Source organism: Eumetopias jubatus, unplaced genomic scaffold, assembly GCF_037043125.1.
Source record: "Eumetopias jubatus isolate StellerSeaLion01/CBP00866 unplaced genomic scaffold, mEumJub1_p1.0 scaffold_78, whole genome shotgun sequence".
Classification (NCBI taxonomy): Eukaryota; Metazoa; Chordata; class Mammalia; order Carnivora; family Otariidae; genus Eumetopias; species Eumetopias jubatus.
Genome location: NW_028274884.1, coordinates 604724 through 612942, shown reverse-complemented (window position 1 = coordinate 612942; position 8219 = coordinate 604724).

The following is an 8219-nucleotide window of genomic DNA, read 5'->3' as shown; positions in this document are numbered from 1 at the left end:
GGTGACAAAGGCCCTTGGGGGGCTCGCCATCAGAGAGCCAGGCTCAGATAGCAAACAGCATATTCAGATGCCCAAGCCCCCTGGCTTGCGTGCTCTGGGAGTGATGCTGAGGCTCGGAACACCAATAGGGGAAGGAGGCAAAGCATATTTTCTTTCTGCAAATATCGTATCTTCATTGAAATCGCACAGTTTTCAAAATCCAAGTGGAAGAATAAGACCACCTTGGAACCTTGGTATCACTCCTCAGAGGTGATTTTTTTGTCATATAATTTTTTTATTGAAATATCCCATAAAATTTACACTTAAAAAAGGGTACAATTTTGTGGGGGTTTTTAACATATTCACAAAGTTGCAGAACCATCGCCACTACCCAATTCCAGGACATTCTATCATCCTAAAAAGAAACCCTGTACCTGTTAGCAGTCATCCCATGTCCCCCTCCCCCCGCAATCACTAAGCTATTCTCTGAAAATCTGTAGGTTTCCTGTTATGGGTATTTCATGTAAATCATAGTGTACAATATATGACCTTCTGTGTCTGTCTTCTTTTACTTAGTATAATGTTTTTAAGGTTCATTCATGTTCATACCTTTTTATAGCTGGATAATATTCCACTCTAAGGATATATCATATTATATTTACCCATTCGTCAGCTGATGGACATTTGGTGGTTTCTATCCTTTGGCTCTTATGAGTAATGCTGCTGTGAACATTCATGTAGTAATTTTTGTGTGTACATTTGTCTTCAGTTCTCTTCAATATAGATCTAGGAGTGAAACTGCTGGGTCATATGTTAACTTTGTTTAACTTTTTGAGGAACTACCGAAATGTTTTTCAAAGCAGCTGCATCACTTTACAATCCTACAAGAGATGAATGAGGGTTCCAATTTCCCCCGCATCCTCACCAACCCTTGTTATTGTCCATCTTTTTTGGTGATAGGCACCCTGGTGGGTATGATGCGCTATCTCGCTGAGGTTTTGCATTTCCCTAGTGACTAATGAGGTTGAGCATCTTTGCATGTGCTTATGGGCAATTTTTATATCTTCTTTGGAGAAATGTCTATTCAAATCCTTTCTCAGCTTTTTAATCAGGTGCAGAGCATTTTTGTTCACAAAGATTTTGAGCCCAGAAATAAAATTCAGAAAGGGAGATTTGAAATGAAGTGCAGGGCAAACAACATTAGCTAGACCTCTCCCCGGAAGCATCTTCACTCACTAATGCCTCGCTTCCTCCCTCCGTGCTGGCCACCCTGAAGTCAGGTCAGGGGTTAAGATGGAGAGGACCCAGCCGAAAGGTGAGCCCAGTGCAAATGCTGTGAAGGAAACAGAAGTGGGTAGAATATTGTTATTTCTTCGAGTGGAGAGTAGGTGTCATGTGTTCATTTCAATTTGCTACAAGATACCACCGTCGCTCTGCCTCTGGTCTGTTGTCTGCCATGGGAGTGGCGTGATGCTTCTCTGCCAATTTGAGGGAGCAGTCATCAGCCACATTGGTGATTTTTCTGTTACAAATCACCCCCAAAACAAATACCCATGATGAAATGCTGTCCAACACTGTGCTGAGTAGAGACTTCAGCCAATTAGAGTGGCAGGAATGGTGACAGATTTTGTGACTGTGGCCCAGGCAGGCTGACTTATAACCCATAAATCTTCTGCGCACTCTGGCCCCGGCGTCCCACAGACTTAGTTCTATGGCGGAAGGATGTCTTGTCCTATTAAGTACATTTTGAGATGGCTCCAATGCTGTGTTATGGGACGTGTGGATTTGCGGTCATAGATTCTCAGCCACAGCTGTCACCCGAAGGAAAGCACTAAAAGGAGAAATTAAGCCCCAAAGTCTACTCAGCTGTTCTGTGGCCACTAAGGAAGAAGGACAGTCCCTGGTAGGGTGATGGGTTGATTTGTTGCTCCCCATCACATTCCTGGTCTTCCAACTGGCCCTGGAGAGAGAAATGTAATTTCCAAAATCACTGTCAAAGGCTCAAAGCTTGACTAGCTCCCGATGCTGTGACAACAATGAGCAGAGAAAGTCACCTACTTGAAACTCGACCACCTTCAAAAGGTTTTTGAAATTCTTACTGAGTCTGATAGAGTTGGAAGTCCTGTGGGTACTCCTGGGTAAAACAAGTTAGGAGTGAAGGGTCTGAATGGGTGGGCACAGGACAAAGGAGCCCACTGGCCTCTGGGTGGGAAAGTCCAATGTCTACCCACACAAATCATTGCTGCCCCGTTGAATTGCTGCTTTAACTACTGCGGACACCTCGTCGCTTCGTCCTGTGCATTTATTTCTGAGCAGCCCTTTCTTGCCATTGTTTCCTATGAGCCTCTAAATGATTAAAACATTTTTTTCTAGTGGGATGATTAAAAAATACCTAAATTTGTGGGGGTTTTTTCAGCCACTAAGTTTGTAGTAATTTGTTACAGAAGCAATAGGAAACTAACACAGATTCACTCTCTTATGGTCCCTGTGGCCAGAAACCTAACATGGGTTGGTCTAGCTGAGTTCCTTGTGCAGACCCTAGAGAAGAATCCATTTTCTTGTGTTTTCCAGCTTCTGGAGTCACCGGTACTCCTCGGCTTATGGCACCATTCTGCATCTTCAAAGCCAGCAGTGTAGCCTCTTTGAATCTCTCACCCTTACCTCTTCTGTCAACACATCACCTCTTTCTTTTTCTGATGATAATGACTCTCCCTTTTAAGAACCTATGTGATTACAATGGCCCCATCCAGATAATCCAGGGTACCATCTCCAGATCCTTCACTTAATCTTATCTGCAAAGTCTTTTTTTGCCCCGTAAGGTAACATATTCATGCATTGCAAGACTAGGACATGGACATTTTGGGGAGGTCCTCTGTTCAGCCTGCCAGTAACCCAGACCTGAATACCAGGGGATTTGGGGATTTTTCTCCTGCAAAGAGTTTGCTTCTTGCTTAGGAAGGAGACTGAAAAAGACCATCTGATGAGTAAATAATGAAAAGATGCTTAGATACCTCATCCTTGTCTTGGTTGATCCTTCTCACTAGAGGGAGTAGTTGGCCCTGAAACCCACGCAAAGCCCTCAACATGTTCTGTGCCCATGAAAAGCCCCGAGGCTTTGGTGTCAGCTCCAGCTGTACCCACTCACAGACCATACGACTTTGGGCAAATCACACCTTCTCTGAGAACAGTCATGATACTATTTTATTAACCCACTGGGGTGACAGTATCTTTCATACCACAAAAGGTGGCTGGGAGGAATAATTTTGAAATAATTTACATTATCGTATGGTTTCACTTACTTGTGGAACATAAGGAATACCATGGAGGACATTAGGAGAAGGAAGGGAAAAATGAAGGGGGGGGGAAGCAGAGGGAGAGACGAACCATGAGAGACGGTGGACTCTGAGAAACAAACCGAGGGTTCTAGAGGGGAGGGGGTGGGGGGATGGGCTAGCCCGGTGATGGGTATTAAGGAGGGGGCGTACTGCATGGAGCACTGGGTGTTACACGCAAACAATGAATCATGGAACACTACATCAGAAACTAATGATGTACTGTATGGTGACTAAATAAAATAAAATTAAAAAAAAAGAATTCCAAAATAATTTTAGAAATAAAGTGCCAAATAAATGTGGGTTGTTCAAAGTTATTTCCTTCGTCCTGACCACACCCCTGTGGGTTAGGGAAAAGGTATGTGTCTCCTGTTCAGTGGTGGAGAGAAGCAGATTCAGAGAACCAGGGTGGAGTTTAGCTGACCAGGCAGTCGGCCTTCCACAGCGGGGCAGTGTTGGGGTGAGAGCACATTTGTACGTAAGCAACTGCCGTTGTAAGAGGCGGGTGTATCCTGTGAAGAGTGCAGAAGGTGAAGCCACAACCAAGTTTCCCAGAGCGCTGCTTTGAATATGAGTAGGATGGAGCTCTCCAGACAGGGTCCAGGAGAAAACACATTGGCAGGGCCTGCATAGATTCCTAGCCATCTTCTTAGAGCTTGGTACACAGTGGATGCTCAGAAAATGGTCATTCAGTATCAAACTGCAAACAATAAATGAGGCAGAAATTTGAGACTGTTTGCAAAATAACTCAAACTAAATGGAGACATTTTGATCCAAAATAGCTAGGAAACTGAGGCCAGATATTTTAAAAGAGATCCTGGTTATCTGAGTCTGAGAAGTTGAAAGGTTGAGTCAGGAAATAGTAGGTGTAGTAAACAAGAACACTTTCCAAGGAACTGGCTACTTTTAGCAACTTGTTCTTCCTTACACACAGCTCTCCCTTTATCACCAACATCTCTCTTCTCCATACCTCATCAACCCGCAACCAAGGTGTTAAATCCTCTATAGGTTTCTGTCTCTCTGGGTCACAGATGTGGTATGGTAATCCATCGAAAGGGGGTCACAAAGTGAAATGTGAAGTCTTGCAATAGATGCAGGGTTTCATGAAGTCACTGACAGTGATCAGGTTGGTGTCTCCTCCCATCTCAGGGGAAGCCATTGATGTATGATGACCAGGTAGAGGTGGGGCCCTGACAACGGAAGAGGAGGAAAAGATGGGAAGGTGGCAAGCAGGAAGTGCCTTCAAAGAGAATGACTGCAGAAGCCCTTGGGGAAATAAAGCCTCTGCACATTTTTGTTGAACTGACCCTTTGTCTGACCATCCTGATAAGCTCAGTGTTTAAGATGAAGGCTGTCTAATTAGTGTTTCCAGAAAAATCACCCAGAAGAAAAACAATCAACACTCGATTCCTACTTTTTTCCTAAGAACTCATGCACAGTTGTAATTATAACCAAAACCACATTCAAAGAAGATAATATAAGTTTATTTTCCTAGTTTTTGTTTCAGTTTTCAAGATAAAGTCCCAACAACCATACCTTTCTTTTGTTTTTGTTTTTCACGGTTCAGCATGAAAGTCCCCCTTTTATGTAAGTAGATTTCCTCATGGACTCTCCCCAGCCTAATGAGGGCTTCCTGCACTCTGTCTTCCCTGTCCATGAACCAGTGTGGAACAAGGTCCACCTTGCTGTGCCACCAGCTCATACCCCTTGGAGATAAGAAGGCTGCCACAGCTCCACATATCATATCCTGCCTCTACCAGGTTCAAAGGCAGGACAGAGCAGGAAGGGTCTTCTCTTTCATTTTACCTCCCCTCACGTCATCTGCTGACTTCTTCTCAGGATTAGAAAACACAGTCAACCCCTAGTTGTAAGGGAGGCTGGAAAAGTGGGGATCTGGCACTTGCAACCTCTGTTGTAGATGGTAGACTGGTTTAAAAAAAAAAAAAAAAACAGGTGGAGAATGTCCATTAGTAGGGAGTCAAGAGTGTTGCCATCTTGTTTTTACTGTTGTTATAATTGTGTCATGGAAATGCAACCATACAAATTATTGACTCTGAAACTTAGTATTCTATTGTCTATTCACTCCAGATGGTGGGTTCTACAGATTGTCATGATTACAGAAGGAATCTCCTATTTCACGCTTTATAGTCCACACCCAAATCCTTTTGCATGGTAACTACAAAAGGCACAAAGGAGAATCCAGAGAGGCCACTTATTGCCAACAGCAACCGTTAAGGACTGATAACTTAGGTTATATGGTAAGGAAAGCCACATGTGGGCAAATGGTCTCCAAGGAGACCTGATTAGGGTTAGGGTTTGGGATTGGGGAGTGTGGAAAGTTCTATTTTGACTACCTTAAGTCTCAGTATTAGAACAAGGAGGGGTCTCAAAGACCATCTCAGCCAAGTACTTCACTTTGTATAGGAAAGAACGGAAGCTAGAAAATGAATTAAGACCCACATAATTCTGAATTACATGAAGCTTGGTCCTGTCTATGGCCACTCATGTCAGGCTACTGGCCTTGAACTTACCACCTTGAACTTCCAAAATAGCCAGCTGCTTTGCCCCTTGACACTGAAGTCAAGCTGTCCTTGGGTTCACAGGCTTAATCCATTTTAATATCCCTTTAATTGTGCTTAGTTTCCAGTACACCAAGCTCCTAAGAAAGGTTTGCTCATTTGTCTTAGCAGCATTGTAGCCTTTTCACCTCTGTGCAGTGTCCATAAAAAAAGACGTGAAGAAATAGCTAGAAGCAATCTTGGTTTAAGGAGAACATAAACTGCACTTTCTGGGCCCAAAGCAAATTGTGACCAGTCACAATGTTCTGTCATGGTAGATTCCCTGTCTTTTCCATGTTGTTCTTAAAAGGTCATCTCTTCACCTCAGTCTCCCATAGAATCTATAATTTTTTATATCTTAAAATGCAAGGGGCAGGATGAGACTTTGTCAGACTACATAAAATGGGGAGAAATCCCAGAATGCCTAAGATGACCCTTAATGCCTAAGGAAAATTCCTTAATCCTGTGTGCCTCGGTTTCCTCATCTATAAAATGGACATAATAAAATAATACCTACTCCAAGAAATTATTTAGGACCCAGAGAAATGATACAATTATTTTTTTCTTCTCTTTTTTAAAACCCAGAAAATTCTGATTGAACTCTGTGTGGTGACCTCACCTTGTCAAGGGACTAATCCAAGGAAATTTCCTTGTCCTTCTTAAGAAGGGAGACCCGACCTGAGGGTTGATGTAGCCTCTCCTTGTCCTAACTTCCTTCATCCCAGCACCTCGTGCTGTAGAAACTGTAAGTCATAAATGGGAAAGGTTCCATAAAACAACCTTTCACTTATGGGCATCGTGGGGAAAATGTCTCCATACAAATAGTCTTCCACATAACAGACATTTGCTCCTAACAATGCCAACACCTTGGTTTCATTTTATTATCTTGACAGAAATTCTTGTAGGAAGTGTTACATTTTTCCCCACCTTCTTTATGTAGAATTTAGACTAGGTGTAATTTGGAACTTTCTGTCTATGACTTTGTGTCTGTATTATGAACATGCTTGAATCCAAGACATAGTTATGTTTGAACTTCAGTTCTTCTGTTTCCTACCTTATATCAGTCATATCTGCCTTTAAGTCCTACAAAAATGGGGTTTGACATGATCATTACCAGACCTCTCACTCATTTGTGGACAGAATTATATAGCTCCAAATAGATACCCACTGCCTTAATTTTTTAAAAGGTTGTTCAACAGCAAATATGGAAGCCAACTTACCAAAATAAAGACAATGTTGAAAAATTATGTGTAATAATTAGGAAATCATAATTAACATTAATCGGGTATTTTCTTTTACCAGTCTCTGGTTTAAGCACTTCATCATCTGCATTATTTTGCCTACTAGTTTTAACATTTTTAAGGTGGTATTATTTTATTATGTCCAGTTTATAGATGAGGAAACTGAAGCATAAGAAGTTAAGGAATGTTCCGAAGGTCAAGAAGTTAAGCAGTAGAAAATCTACACTTCCAGCTCAGTTTGCTCCAGACATGCAGCCCCACTAACCAGGGTCTGTGACAGTAACCAGTTTGATGAAATGGATTTAATCAGCACTGTAAAAAAATTGAAATAGAAAAAAAGAACAGAAAATCTTTCAGTGTAGAGTACATGATAAAGAAGAAAGAATTATTCCATGGAAATTTTGGGTTGAGTCAACACATACACACATGTACACACACACACGTCTGTACGTCCACCGAGTCATGAAAAAAATATATTTCTTACTGTGAGATATCATCAAAAAAGCTGAAGAACGATGCTAAACTATACAGCTTCCGCTTTTTTAACACAGGGATTATCTTTTATTTGCATGGTACGTGTGCGATTTCCTGCCTTCTGTTTATGATAAAGGAGGTGCTGTTAATTTACTTCAAGCAAACTTCCACTTAAATGGCAAGTTACACACCAGCCCTGTGTAAGCTGTGTGACAATGTGTTTAAGACCCCAGGCTCTGGGATCAAACAGTCTAAACCCCAGCTTGTGCACCTGGGTGGCTCAGGCGGTTGAGCGTCCGACTCTTGATTTCGGCTCAGGTCACGATCTCGGGGTGGTAGAATCGAGCCCCATGGCGGGCTCTGCACTCAGTGGGGAGTCTGCTTGGGATTCTCTCTCTCCCTCTCCCTCTGCCCATCCCCCACTTGCAAGCTCGCTCGCTCTTTAAGTAATAAATAAATAAATAAATAAATAAATAAATCTTTAAAAAAAAAAAACAAAAAAACAAAAACCTGGCTCTTGAACTTGTCACTCACATACTTGGGGCAAACTACCTAACCTCCTTAGTGTTAAGTTCCCCTGGAACCAACACCCCCCTTGCATTGTTCTGGCCAGAACTAAAGGTGATAATGCACAT